The following is a 12974-nucleotide window of genomic DNA, read 5'->3' as shown; positions in this document are numbered from 1 at the left end:
AGTCGATGGTCGACAAAGCAGAAGCAGCTTCGCCTTGAAGTTAAATTAGTTCCTGGTATCACACAATGCTTCTTTATAAAGTTCTAAATGGCTCCTCGGCCACTCTTAGAAGCATGGAAACATTCTCTTAATTGTCTCTTCAAATGTCTGTATTATACGTTACTATTTTACATCATGCCTTCAGAATCTTTAGGGTTTAGTATTTCCTGTCTCTGTGACATGGAGCATTGGAATATTTCAGCTGCAGCCAGCAAAAACCCATCAGAATGACGGCTATCGGTGGGAACCGCAGGTCATTTGACTTTAGTCAGTCTGTTCAATGTTATAGGATTTATTTATTTATTTATAATCTAATAAAAACTATGAATAAATGTGGGAAATAGGAAATAAAAAGAAGCAAAATGACCAAATAAAACTCCCATGAATACTGTAAATTTAAAGATGTCAAGAATGGAATATCATCTTAAATTTAATCAAACATAAAGTGAAAAGGCCTCCTTTAAGTTTACTGCAAAAATAAACACAAAATCAAGAGCGACACGCGCCAAAAACGTCTCATTCTCTCTTCTGTCTCCACTCATTCTTTTATATTCTCTTAAGATAATGGGGATGGGGTCATGTGATAACAAAACAAGCTAATTGGGGACTATATTTTTGTTGCAAGAACTTTGGCTCTTCAGAAGTTTCTATGTTGGCTTCCACAGATTGTGCATCCACTAAAAACTCAGTGTTTTTGAGGAACTACCAGGAGTGGCTGGAGTGGAGGCCAATGACGCTACAGCTACATATAGCTACATATAGATCACCGTTTGTCACAGCTCCATTTCCCCAGTTCCCTCCTGTCCCCCTGCCTCTGCTCCACTCTACCTGCCAGCCACTCCCACCTCAACTCCACTCACCTGCAGCACAGCTGCAGCTCATTCCCAATCAGCCCTGCTATCAGCCTCCCCTGCACTCTCACTCTTTGCCAGATTGTTTCTTCTGCCTTGATGCGATACTTTCCAGCGTTATTTCCCTGCCGGATTACGTGTTACCGACCCTGCCTGTCTTCGTTCTGCCTGCCTCGCCTGTTCCCTGGACAACCTACCTGCTTTCTGCCCCTGACTACGACTTCTGCCTCAGCGTTTCTGGTTCCTGTCTGCTCACCTGGTTTTGACTTCTCCGCCTGGCCCCGACTTCGCTGCTGCTCGTCCCCAGTCTGCTCCGCTACATCGTGAGCCTCCTCTCCTGTAAGCCCCTTCCTGTCACTCCTGCCCACTGTCAGCGGAACTGCACGGTTCCGAGGATTTACGTCCTTCCCCCTTGGTTCCGCATTCCATCTCTGCTTGACCCACTCCCCGAGCCTGCAACCCATAGACTTTGTGTGGGCCCTGAGCCTGAAGAACGGACTATTTCCTGTGTTTCCTTTGTGTCTGCCTGAGTTCCTGTTTGCCCGTGTGCAAATAAGTCATTACCAGAGGAACTCTTGTATTGGGGGCAGAAAAGGTACATTTTTACCTGGTAAAATTCAGTCAAAAGAGCACTAAAAGCATGAATAAACTGAATCATGTAGATTCTAATGACATAAGCTGGAGCTCCTACAGTTACAGCCCATAATGAGACTGCAACTGTTTCTGTGATAGTGAACTTTTATACAGTTTACATTCTGCAGATTTCTGTCAAATTCCAATGCAAACATTCGCGTTAATCGATATAATAGAAATCTGTTACACATCATGGATCAGTCAGTAATCTTGGACAACAGCAACGTTTAATCCTGGATCACTGCTCCATATATTTAAATGAACAAAGACGGCTGATACTGATTTAAGACAGAATTTGTGCATTTTGATGATCACATTCATCGGATTTTTAACCACTGATGGAAACATCCTGATTCATTTAAATCAGGGGTGTCAAAGTCAAATGGACGGACGGCCAAATAAAAAATGTAGCTCCAAGCCGAGGGCCAGACTGATCCAATGTTCATTGAAACATTTTAAAATGACCGCATGTAGTCTAGTGCAGGGGTCACCAACCTTTTTGAGAGGGAGAGCTACTTCCTGGGTACTGAATCATGTGAAGGGCTACCAGTTTGATACACACTTCTGAAACAGCCAATTTGCTCAATTTATCTTTAACTAAATGTCATTATTAATAGTTAATGATATTCATCTCTGCAAAGACACTGATCATCTTAATGATTTCTCACAATCAATATCAACAATGATTTAACAAGGTCGGGAACAGATAAATATCAATATGCAACACTTTATTTCTATATTTTGTCTTAGTGCAAGTGTTTTTCAAATTGAAATAAATGTTGAAAACCATTTTAAAATGATCACTTCTCCAACAGTCCTAGGAAATCACAATGTCCCATTTTTACCAGCCACTGACATTTTTTAACAAATCATGAATTACTTTGCACCACGTTTGTACAAATAATAAATCATGTAAAATACAAAGATAAACGTTCATACTTTAAAATAAATCTGATTACGTTTTGAACTTCACACTCCAGTCTGCAGATTTTTCCACATGAGCATTTTAACATAAACAATTGTTACATTTTACAAACACATTTAACAAATTCTGAAGGAGACACCAAATCTGGTGTCCGTTTCTTTGTCCGTTGGGGGGAAGCCTGGCGTTGCTGCGGTTACCAGTGTGTTGTCCTCTGGTGGGGAACTTGACAGTGCAGCTCTGAGTGAGTCTGGCAGATGTGCATCAGGGAGGCGTCTTCTGTGTTGGTTCTTGATGAAGTTCCTGTCAGAAAAGGCTGATTCACAAAGAGAGGTCGAACCAAAAAGGCTTGCAACCTTCATAGCTGCTGTACATACACCACTGTACTTTTCTGTGTCAACAAGGCACCAAAAGTTTGGTGCAGCCTGAGAGGCTTTGAGCTGCAGCTCATTTCACAATGTTCCAATTTCAATTAGCATCTGTGCAGCATCCAGGCTGAAGGTTGCACTGAACTGCTGAGCAATGCATGATATGTCCACGTTCATGAAAGGGTTAGAAATGAATGACAAACATGGCTCAAGCTGATCCAGGTCACAAAACCTGTTCTCAAACTCTTGCCCAAGTCTTTTTATGAGCTGAGAGCACTTTTCTGCGCTTTAGTCCAAAGCCTCACATGCAGAAGCGTTGTCTCTCAGCACCATCTGCACAGAGGGGAAGTGCAGCACCTTTTGTCTGTAAATGCACAGAGAAAATGTTCATCTTGGCTTTAGATGCATTTACAGCACTGATCCTATCAGCAACAGTCTCACCTTTGCCTTGCAGCTCCCAGTTCAAACTGTTCCGTTTCCCAGTAATGTCTGTTAAAAATGCAAGGTCCAGTGTCCAGCCAGTGTCCTCCATCAGCGCGGCGTCTTCCCCTCTGGACTGCATGAACTCTTTTATTTCACTCAAAAGTGACAAAAAAGGAAGCAAAATCCGTCCCCTGCTGAGCCATCGGATTTCTGTGTGTAGGAGCAGGTCACCATATTCAGTTGGCAGCTCCACTGGGGAACAATTTGAAAATATCCTGTTGAAATTATTCTAAATTATTCTGATTAAAAATAAAATTGGCACGCTGATTCCAAAATTACAGTCATTCCCCCCCAGCCCGTCAAGTTTTGAAAGCTTCTCCTCCAGATCAGCAAATTTCCCCTAATGAGCTGGAGTCAGACTGGCCAGCTGATGACAACTGGATCAGCTCCGTTGGTGCCGTCACCATTAAGAGGTGTGTGCAGCCCCCAAAAGGTCAGTACTGTCAATATCCTATAGGGGACACTTTGAACCAGAGGGGATCCTATAGATCAAAAAGTTGACCCAGTTTGATTCCGCACCCAAAAACGAACATCTGTCAGACGAACTCCAGTTGTTTCCCAGTATTTCAGTTCAAACGTGGACCAAATTGTTCTGAAGAGAGGCGCTTGTGCTGGATATGACGCGATCAAAACACGAACACGTGACGTGTAGAGGAAGAAGAAGCGAAAGTGAAAGTTCTCAACTTCGGGCTCCATCTTGAGTGACCGAGCCATGATGGAAAACCTCTAATATTCAGGTAGCATTTGGTTCTTTCACTGCTGTCGTCTCGAATCAATGTTCCGCTGCGAGATGCGGCTTAATAAGCTGCGTGTTCGCAATGAGCGTGCGCGTGTTTCGGACGCATATTGCGGCTGGTCGACGGGAATGTTGTGACGCATGATCAAACTTTGTACCGTGTTTCCTCTAACTGCGTTTTCCGCTAACCCTGAGCCGACATTTTAGAGGGTGAGGAAGCACATTTTAATACTCACAATAAGTCGACAATATTATTTGCAGTTAGTGGAAAAATCCACGGAAAGAGGGACACAAACGCGACAGTTTTAGCCTCCTCTCTTTGTCCCTCCACCAGGGGACAATCAATCCTTTATTTAAAAAAGGAGAGTATGGAAAGAGGGAGAGATCAAGGCATTCCATTTTATTGTTTTAACAACTGGTTCTTTGTGGAATATGAATGTGTTATTATGGATTTATGAAATGTGTTCTGTTTTGAATGAAGCCGTCAAGAAAACGAAACGAAACTAAACCCATGGTGTTTTGATATTTTTGGTCCTGTACATGTGGTCAGATAAGATTAGTCTGAGCAGAATTGGGTGTTTTTTGCCCTTTGCTGTGTGTCATCTATTCTATTCAGCATGTTGGGTTGCTTGACTTCTGTTGGGTTGTGTCAACTTGATCATCACTTCTGAGATATTGACACACCTTTTTCCTGAGGCTGGCTCCAATGCTGCCAACACACCTGGCCATGGATATGGTGGGACTTCTGTGATGAGTGGGGTCAGAGGTGGTGGACAAGCTCTGCTCCAAAACAAGCTTGCTAGATATGTTTGGGATCTCCTCCGCCACAACCACCAGCTGCAACTAGTAGCTGTGCACGCCATGCAGAGTTTTGACCTCTAGGTCAGGCTACAAATGTTTTTTCCAGCACCATGTGTTGGTGAGAAACATGATGCACCTGATCAAAAAAAGCTGCTTGTAATCTGACAGACGAGCCATGATGAGATGTCAAGGTGCGTTGTTGAAAATGAAGATCCTCTTCTTGGAATCCTGTCTGAGATGACAGAAGATGATGCTGCATTTGACCCACTTTGATGATGTGATGACGTATTTCTGTTTAGTTTTGAATGCATTCTCATCTTATTTGTTAAATTTAATGTTGAGAACTGACATCTTGAAAGAATTTAGGTTTTCTCGTAAACCATAACCAGATAAAAAATGATTTAATTTGTATTTGTGTGTGTCCGTCTAATGCCACCGCACCTTCTGAAACACCCAGGAGAAACATTTTTTCCACAACTGTTTTATATTTAACATGGTGTCAACTTTTAAGATTTCCCAAAACTTTTTTCCAATATATATGTGGCCTGTATGATGTACAGGGTGACATCATATACCGTAATAGATTTTGATGTGAATGAGCCGACAACACGTCATTGGACAGACCTCTGCTTGTCTTCATGCTGAGAATCATGTTCTTTAATCTTCTTTTCTGTGTCAGCAGACTGTTCCTGCTTAACCATTTAGACTCACATTTAAAAATGAGCGAATGTGTGATGGAAGAGGAAGAGAGAGCAAAGTCCACAGTGTCCAGCTGTGTGTCCATGAAGAGCGACAGGTCCAAAGGGCACCCTTTAAACTTCGGTATTGGACCTCAAGGCTCACCTTTAAAGTAAGGTTTTCTGAACCACATAACTCTGCCTTAGAACATTTCACAACCATACAAAACATCATTTTGTGGGTATTAGCCTCCACTATCGTGAAAAATGAAATTCATCAGCTCTTTAAAATGAAACGGTGCACGGTCCTTTCACCATGTTGGCCTGTGGAAAACCAGTGTTGTCGGGCCGATGGACCAGCGTCCCCGTCGTTGCCGGACCACCGTTGGCCACCAGTTGGGTTTTGGGATCAAAGTGGGGGCGTTTCCTGTATCCGGTTCTCCTCACGGATCCATGACTACAACATGTTGCTGCAAGTGCAGAGACGTTTGCTCTGGAAAGAACTTTAGAGCACATTCAGTGCTGCAGGATGAGGGGCTGGAAAAAATGCCAGTTCTTTTCTCACTGCAGGGAACAGTTAAAAAAGCAGCTTAAGCTCTGAAAACATGAAAATTATACATATACATCATTGATTTATTGATTCAGTTGTTATCAGTTGTGAATATTGTTGATTAGAAACAAGAATCATGTTTAAACTGAAAGATGAATTCAGACATAAATGCTGGAACAATATTGAGTCTTGATCAGGTTCTTTCATCCTATAAATCAAAGGACTAATAGAGATGTGTTTCATAGTGAGAGGGGGGAGCACATCCTATCAAACTGGGACCAGTCAGCTCCACCAGGAGAGTCCTCTTGTTCACAATCTGGAAGCAGATCTGGAGATGCTGAAATGAAGCCCAAACAAAGTAAAACTGTTCAATATGAGATTTAATTTGTGATGTCATGAATTTGTAGTTGTGTTGATGATTTATTATAGATGGAAATCATTGGTTCACTTGTGTTCAGGAGGTGATCTGCAGGAGGTGATAGAAGGTCATAAGATCAGTCTGAAGAGAAGATGTGAACATGTGACTGAAGGAACTCATGAAGCAGGAAGTGGAACCCTGCTGAACAAGATCTACACTGAGCTCTACATCACTGAGGGACAAAGTGAAGAGGTGGACACACAACATGAGGTGAGACAGCTTGAGAGAACCTCCAAGAAGAACATCCAGGACACTCCAATCAAGTGCCAGGACATCTTCAAAGTCTTATCTGAGCAACAGAGACACATCAGAGTGGTTCTGACCAACGGTGTCGCCGGCGTTGGAAAAACCTTCTCAGTGCAGAAGTTCAGTCTGGACTGGGCAGCTCATCTCTGATGTCACACAAGTATCGTCAGTTGAGGTGCTCCTGGTGAACCTCATCCAGGGGAACCTGCTTCCCTCAGCTCTCATCTGGATCACCTCCAGACCTGCAGCAGCCTATCAGATTCCTCCCTCGTGTGTTGAAAGGATCACAGAAGTACGAGGCTTCACTGACTCCCAGAAGGAGGAGTACTTCAGGAGGAGGTTCAGTGATGAAGATCTGTCCAAGAGAATCATCTCACACATCAAGGCCTCCAGGAGCCTCCACATCATGTGTCTGATCCCAGTTTTCTGCTGGATCACTGCTATAGTTCTGGAGGACATGATGACCAGAGACCAGAGAGGAGAGCTGCCCAAAACCCTGACTGACCTCTACTCACACTTCCTGAGGGTTCAGATAAAGAGGAAGAAGCAGAAGTATGGAGGAAAGCAGAGACCAGAGGAACTGACTGAGGCTGATAAAGAACTCCTTCTGAAGTTGGGTCGGCTGGCGTTTGAACATCTGGAAAAAGGAAACATCATGTTCTACTCAGAAGACCTGGAGCGATGTGGACTGGACGTCTCCGAGGTGTCGGTGTACTCAGGAGTTTGTACAGAGATCTTCAAGAGAGAGAGTGTGATCTTCCAGAAATCAGTCTACTGCTTTGTTCATCTGAGCGTTCAGGAGTTTCTGGCTGCCGTCTACATGTTCCACCGTTACACCAGGAAAGACGCAGCAGTTATAAATAAGTTCCTAAAATATTCTAAACCAAACCCCTTTTCCTGGTTTGTTGGGTTGTTTCATCATGATCCAGTCACATCTCTTGATGACTTCCTCAGTAGAGCACTAATGAAATCTCTCAAAAGTGAAAATGGCCACCTGGACTTGTTTGTTCGCTTCCTTCATGGTCTCTCTCTGGAGTCCAATCAGAGGATCTTGGGTGGACTGTTGGATCAGAGGAACAGCCACCCAGAAACCATCCAGAAGGTCCTCAACAACCTGAAGGAGGTGAACAGTGATGAAATCTCCCCAGACAGAAGCATCAACATCTTCCACTGTCTGATGGAGATGAAGGATCAGTCAGTCCATCAGGAGATCCAAGAGTTCCTGAAGTCAGGGAAGAAATCAGAGAGGAGACTGTCAGAGATCCACTGTTCAGCTCTGGCCTACCTGCTGCAGATGTCAGAGGAGGTTCTGGATGAGCTGAACCTGTGGCAGTACAAAACCTCAGAGGACGGACGACGTCGCCTGATTCCAGCTGTGAGGAACTGCAGGAAGGTCGTGTAAGTAAAGATTTTTGGGGCTGGACATCGGCGTTTAAATCAAGCGAGTGGATCATGTCAGGTAGCAATACCCCCTCCAGTGGTCATTCCTTCAATTCTTTATCTCCATTGCAGCGTCCATAAATTAAAAACAACAACAATTCATCCAGAAATGTTCAACACTGGCTGGATATAAGTTCAAAGGTCAATCCAGACAAACCAACATAAGGCAAGAATAATAGGAGCCACAAGTTAACTGACTATCATGAAATTATTGTCATGTCATTAAATCACTTTTGTTTGTTTGTATACATCGTATTCAAATGACAGAAAAACACATTTTAACTAATGACACGTGACTATTTTGCTTCATTTGTTCAACGTAAAAACAGCCGGCCTCGTTGGTTTAAATGGGTGTTTTAGGTCTTTGTGGCGGTTCCGTTTGGAGCCTTTATGTGACCCACAAAGTTGTTTGAGCCTTTCCACACCCGTTAGGTGGCAACTTCATCACTAGCAACAAAAGGTGCAGTGAAAATGATTTGAAGGGAAACAGGCAGATAGAACAGAAGCTGAGGGCAATCGATCCAACCAGAGACTCTGATGTCATCGATCGGATCGCTGAATTAAGACTTGACGCACCATCGTACAAATTGGATGAAATGCAAAATATCCAAAGAGCCGATAGACAGATAAAAAGATGCACGTTTCTTTAAACCATTTGCTATAATCATTTTAAATATTGAGTAATTATGAGCTGTTCTAAAATAAGACAAATGTTGAGAATAATTCAGTCGCATTTCAGATCTGATGGTCGTTCAAACTGTTGCTCTATGGTGTTGAATTTAGCTTTTCCAGGAAATGAGCTACATTTGTGTTGAGGTAGATTCTCAGATAAGTTGATTAGAAATCCCAAAGTTTGACTCACTATTTTTGTTTCATGCACAACAGACTGTCTGGTAGTTTTCTTTCAACGAGTCATTGGGAAGTTGTGGCCTCAGCAATGACGTCAAACCCTTCTCATCTACGGGAGCTGAGCTTAAGATGGAACAAAAGCCTGACAGATGCCGACGTAAAGTTACTGTCTTCTGCAATGATGCATCCAAACTGCAGACTGGAGACGCTCAGGTCAGGAGGCCTCTGTTGGTCTTTTCTAAATTTCTTTACATTTTCTGCTTTTCTCTTCATTTTCAGATTTAGAAATGTGTTTTTATTTGCCTCATTTATTCCTTTTCCAGGCTGTGGGACTGCAGCTTATCAGAGATCAGCTGTGGCTCTCTGGCCTCGGCGCTGTGGTCCAATCCCTCCCATCTGAGGGTTCTGGAGCTGAGTAGGAACCAGCTGCAGGATCCAGCAGTGAAGCTGCTCTGTGGTGCTCTCCAGGATCCTCTCTGTGAGCTGGAGACTCTCAGGTCAGTCAGAGATGATCCAGTACTTTCCCAGGTGTAACTAGTTAGACAATAAATGTTTCCATGTTTGATCTTTGTTATAAACGTAGTGTTACAGTTCTCAGAAAAAAGACCACACAGGACAGATTTGCAGTATTAAATTGGTTGTGGAAATCTGTCCCATGTCAGGATGGTCATCAATGACTAGAAAGGAAGTATCAGTTGTAGATTTGTCTTGTTTTATTTTAGGCTGGCCACAAAACCGCCCTTGGTACCGAAAGCCTGCAGTCATTCTCATCTTAGGTGGCTTTATTCCAGCCAGAAGCCCAAACCTGCCTCCCTCTTAAAGGGGCAGCAGGTCAGTCCAACCACAGAAACCTTCATGAAGATCTGAAGCTTTCAGCATCCACAATTGTTGCACCTCACTTCCATTGGAGTCCAAATCAGAAGTCAACAAGTTGATTCTACACCGATTCTACACAATGCAACCATTTTAAAAAGGTTTCCATCCATACGTTTTCACACATTTTTATATAAATCTTTTTGTTCATCGCCTCCTTCTGTTGTAATGGTCATTAAAGAAAATGACCTTATTGGAGTTTTTCTCCTCACAAATATGACTTTCTATGAACGATGCAATAAATGCAGCTTGCAATCTAAGACAATATGGAAGTATGTGAATATAATAGTAGTGGAAGCAGCTCATAAAATAATACATTTGCTCTTCTCATCGAATCTTTGTGTTATTAAAGAAAAACCTGCTCTTAGTCAACAACATCTAAGACATCAACCAAAAATCCTAATTTTATACAATCTAATATAAAACAGTAGAGAAGACTCTTTCTGCAGAGACACTGGTGGCAGGAATGCAGAAGTATCACCTGCTCAACTTGGAAGGTGGAGCAGAAACCACCAGCTGAGAAGGTCCTCAGCGAGAGGAAGTGGTGGAGAACCATGAAACTTGCTAAGCTCCACCTCAGCTCCAGAGACGGGCTGAGCTGGAGCTGTGGCACCAGGTATCGCCCAGATAAGCCTCCAACAAACAAGCTCTTCTCTTGGGAGGAGAGGGCTTTGAATCTCAGCTCAGTGTGCTTGTCTCTAGTAGGTGGCAGCTGCAGCTTTTCCTGAGGTCCTTGTTGATGCCCTGAGGGGAATTGATGCTCCTGCAATGTTTTCTGGCAGCATTGAGCTTGCAGTGGGGCAATCAAACACACTGTGGGGTGGCTCTCTTTCCTTCTCTCATCTTCTCTCCACTTTACATACGGTGGAGATCTTGTCCACCCGCCCTGAAAGAACCCAAAATAGGAACATACGGCAGATAAGCCGGTGCAGGACCAGAGGTTTGTTGCTTGGAAGCTGTGTTTTGCTCTGGTACATGTTGATTTTTATTTGTCTTCTCTCAACATAATTGTTATTTTAGCCTAAGAGGCTGCAGTTTATCAGAGACCAGCTGTGATTCTGTGGCCTCAGCTCTGAAGTCCAACCTCTCCCATCTGAGGGTTCTGGACCTGAGCTACAACCCGTTGCAGGATTCAGGAGTGAAGCGGCTCTGTTCTGGACTGGAGAGTCCAAACTGTAAACTGGAGACGCTCAGGTCAGTCTTCATTTTTCTACCTATATACCAGCTGCTAAGATGGTGAAGTGAGGCTGTTCTCAACACTGCTGTGATGCACCACATTAAAAACATTCCTTGTAATATCGTGAATTCAGGTCTGACCCAACTAAGAACTAACGTAGGTTTAGTACTGATGCAGATAACATGCAGACCTGCACCGTATAACCTCATCCTGCATTTTTCAGATTGATTAAGTGCAGCTTATCAGAGATCAGCTGTGGCTCTCTGGCCTCGGCGCTGAGGTCCAATCCCTCCCATCTCAGAGAACTGGACCTGAGTCAGAACCAGCTGCAGGATTCAGGAGTGAAGCGGCTCTGTGGTTTTCTCCACTTTCCAAACTGCCGACTGGAAACTCTGAGGTAAACACCATTCTCAAAAATGTCCATTGTTCCATCCAAGGGTCCTCAAACTTTCTGAGTGTGTGTGTTGTGCCCAGTTCCTTCAGGAGGGAGGGCCACACGGGGACCACTTATTCATGATAAACTGATTTAAGGACAATGAAAAAGCCGACAGATGGTAACCAAAATTAGACAAAACTAGGTGAGGGTGCCTGGTAGACACCAGCCAACGAGGAGGGAGATGGTGAGGGAGACAGGAAGTCATCTAAGACAGGTTGTGCCTTTAAAGATGAGCCACAGGTGAGATGGATCTCCATGATGAGATGGGAGGGAAAGAGGTGGGAGAACCTGGGAAGAGTGAGGGCCAGAACAATATATATTCTCCTTTGGAACAGTGCAAACCTGAGAGGTTGGAATTGTGGTCATTACATATTACTATCATTTTTTAACCTGTAACTAAATTAAATATTTACAGATCATGCCTTTGATTAACCTTTCAGATGAATACTGGTTTCACTTATAACCTTATAAAAGTTTCCCTTCTTTATTTAGATTAGAGGGCTGCAGGTTATCAGAGATCAGCTGTGGCTCTCTGGCCTCGGCGCTGAGGTCCAATCCCTCCCATCTGAGGGTTCTGGACCTGAGTCAGAACCAGCTGCAGGATTCAGGAGTGAAGCTGCTCTGTGGTTTTCTCCAGGATCCAAACTGTCGACTGGAAACTCTGAGGTAAACACCATTCTCAAAAATGTCCATTATTCCATCCGAGGGTCCTCACACTTTCTGAGTGTGTGTGTTGTGCCCAGTTCCTTCAGGAGGGAGGGCCACACGGGGACCACTTATTCATGATAAATTGATTTAAGGACAATGAAAAAGCCGACAGATGGGAACCAAAATTAGACAAAACTAGGTGAGGGTGCCTGGTAGACACCAGCCAACGAGGAGGGAGATGGTGAGGGAGACAGGAAGTCATCTAAGACAGGTTGTGCCTTTAAAGATGAGCCACAGGTGAGATGGATCTCCATGATGAGATGGGAGGGAAAGAGGTGGGAGAACCTGGGAAGAGTGAGGGCCAGAACAATATATATTCTCCTCTGGAACAGAGCAAACCTGAGAGGTTGGAATTGTGGTAATTACATATTACTATCATTTTTTAACCTGTAACTAAATTAAATATTTACAGATCATGCCTTTGATTAACCTTTCAGATGAATACTGGTTTCACTTATAACCTTATAAAAGTTTCCCATCTTTATTTAGATTAGAGCGCTGCAGTTTATCAGAGATCAGCTGTGGCTCTCTGGCCTTGGCGCTGAGGTCCAATCCCTCCCATCTCAGAAAACTGGACCTGAGTTGGAACCAGCTGCAGGATTCAGGAGTGAAGCGGCTCTGTTCTGGACTGGAGAGTCCAAACTGTAAACTGGAGAGGCTCAGGTCAGTCTTCATTTTTCTACCTATATACCAGCTGCTAAGATGGTGAAGTGAGGCTGTTCTCAACACTGCTGTGATGCACCACATTAAAAAAATTCCTTGTAATA

The 12974-nt window shown here is 43.6% G+C and overlaps 1 protein-coding gene and 1 long non-coding RNA gene across 6 annotated transcripts in view; both read left to right on the top strand.

Moving 5' to 3' along the window:
- Positions 1-12974, top strand: part of LOC115252687 (RNA-binding Raly-like protein) — a 199980-nt gene that overhangs the window by 165011 nt on the left and 21995 nt on the right. The gene's annotated exons all lie outside the window — the stretch shown is intronic.
- LOC115252704 (uncharacterized) lies at positions 4013-6365 on the top strand. Its single transcript, XR_003891025.1, has 3 exons — positions 4013-4033; positions 5516-5683; positions 6306-6365. It is a non-coding gene; the product is annotated as an uncharacterized lncRNA (long non-coding RNA).

The sequence above is a fragment of the Takifugu rubripes genome, chromosome 15 (assembly GCF_901000725.2).
Source record: "Takifugu rubripes chromosome 15, fTakRub1.2, whole genome shotgun sequence".
NCBI lineage: Eukaryota > Metazoa > Chordata > Actinopteri > Tetraodontiformes > Tetraodontidae > Takifugu > Takifugu rubripes.
The sequence above is the reverse complement of the archived record's forward strand: the minus strand, read 5'-3'. Positions and strand labels throughout refer to the sequence as shown.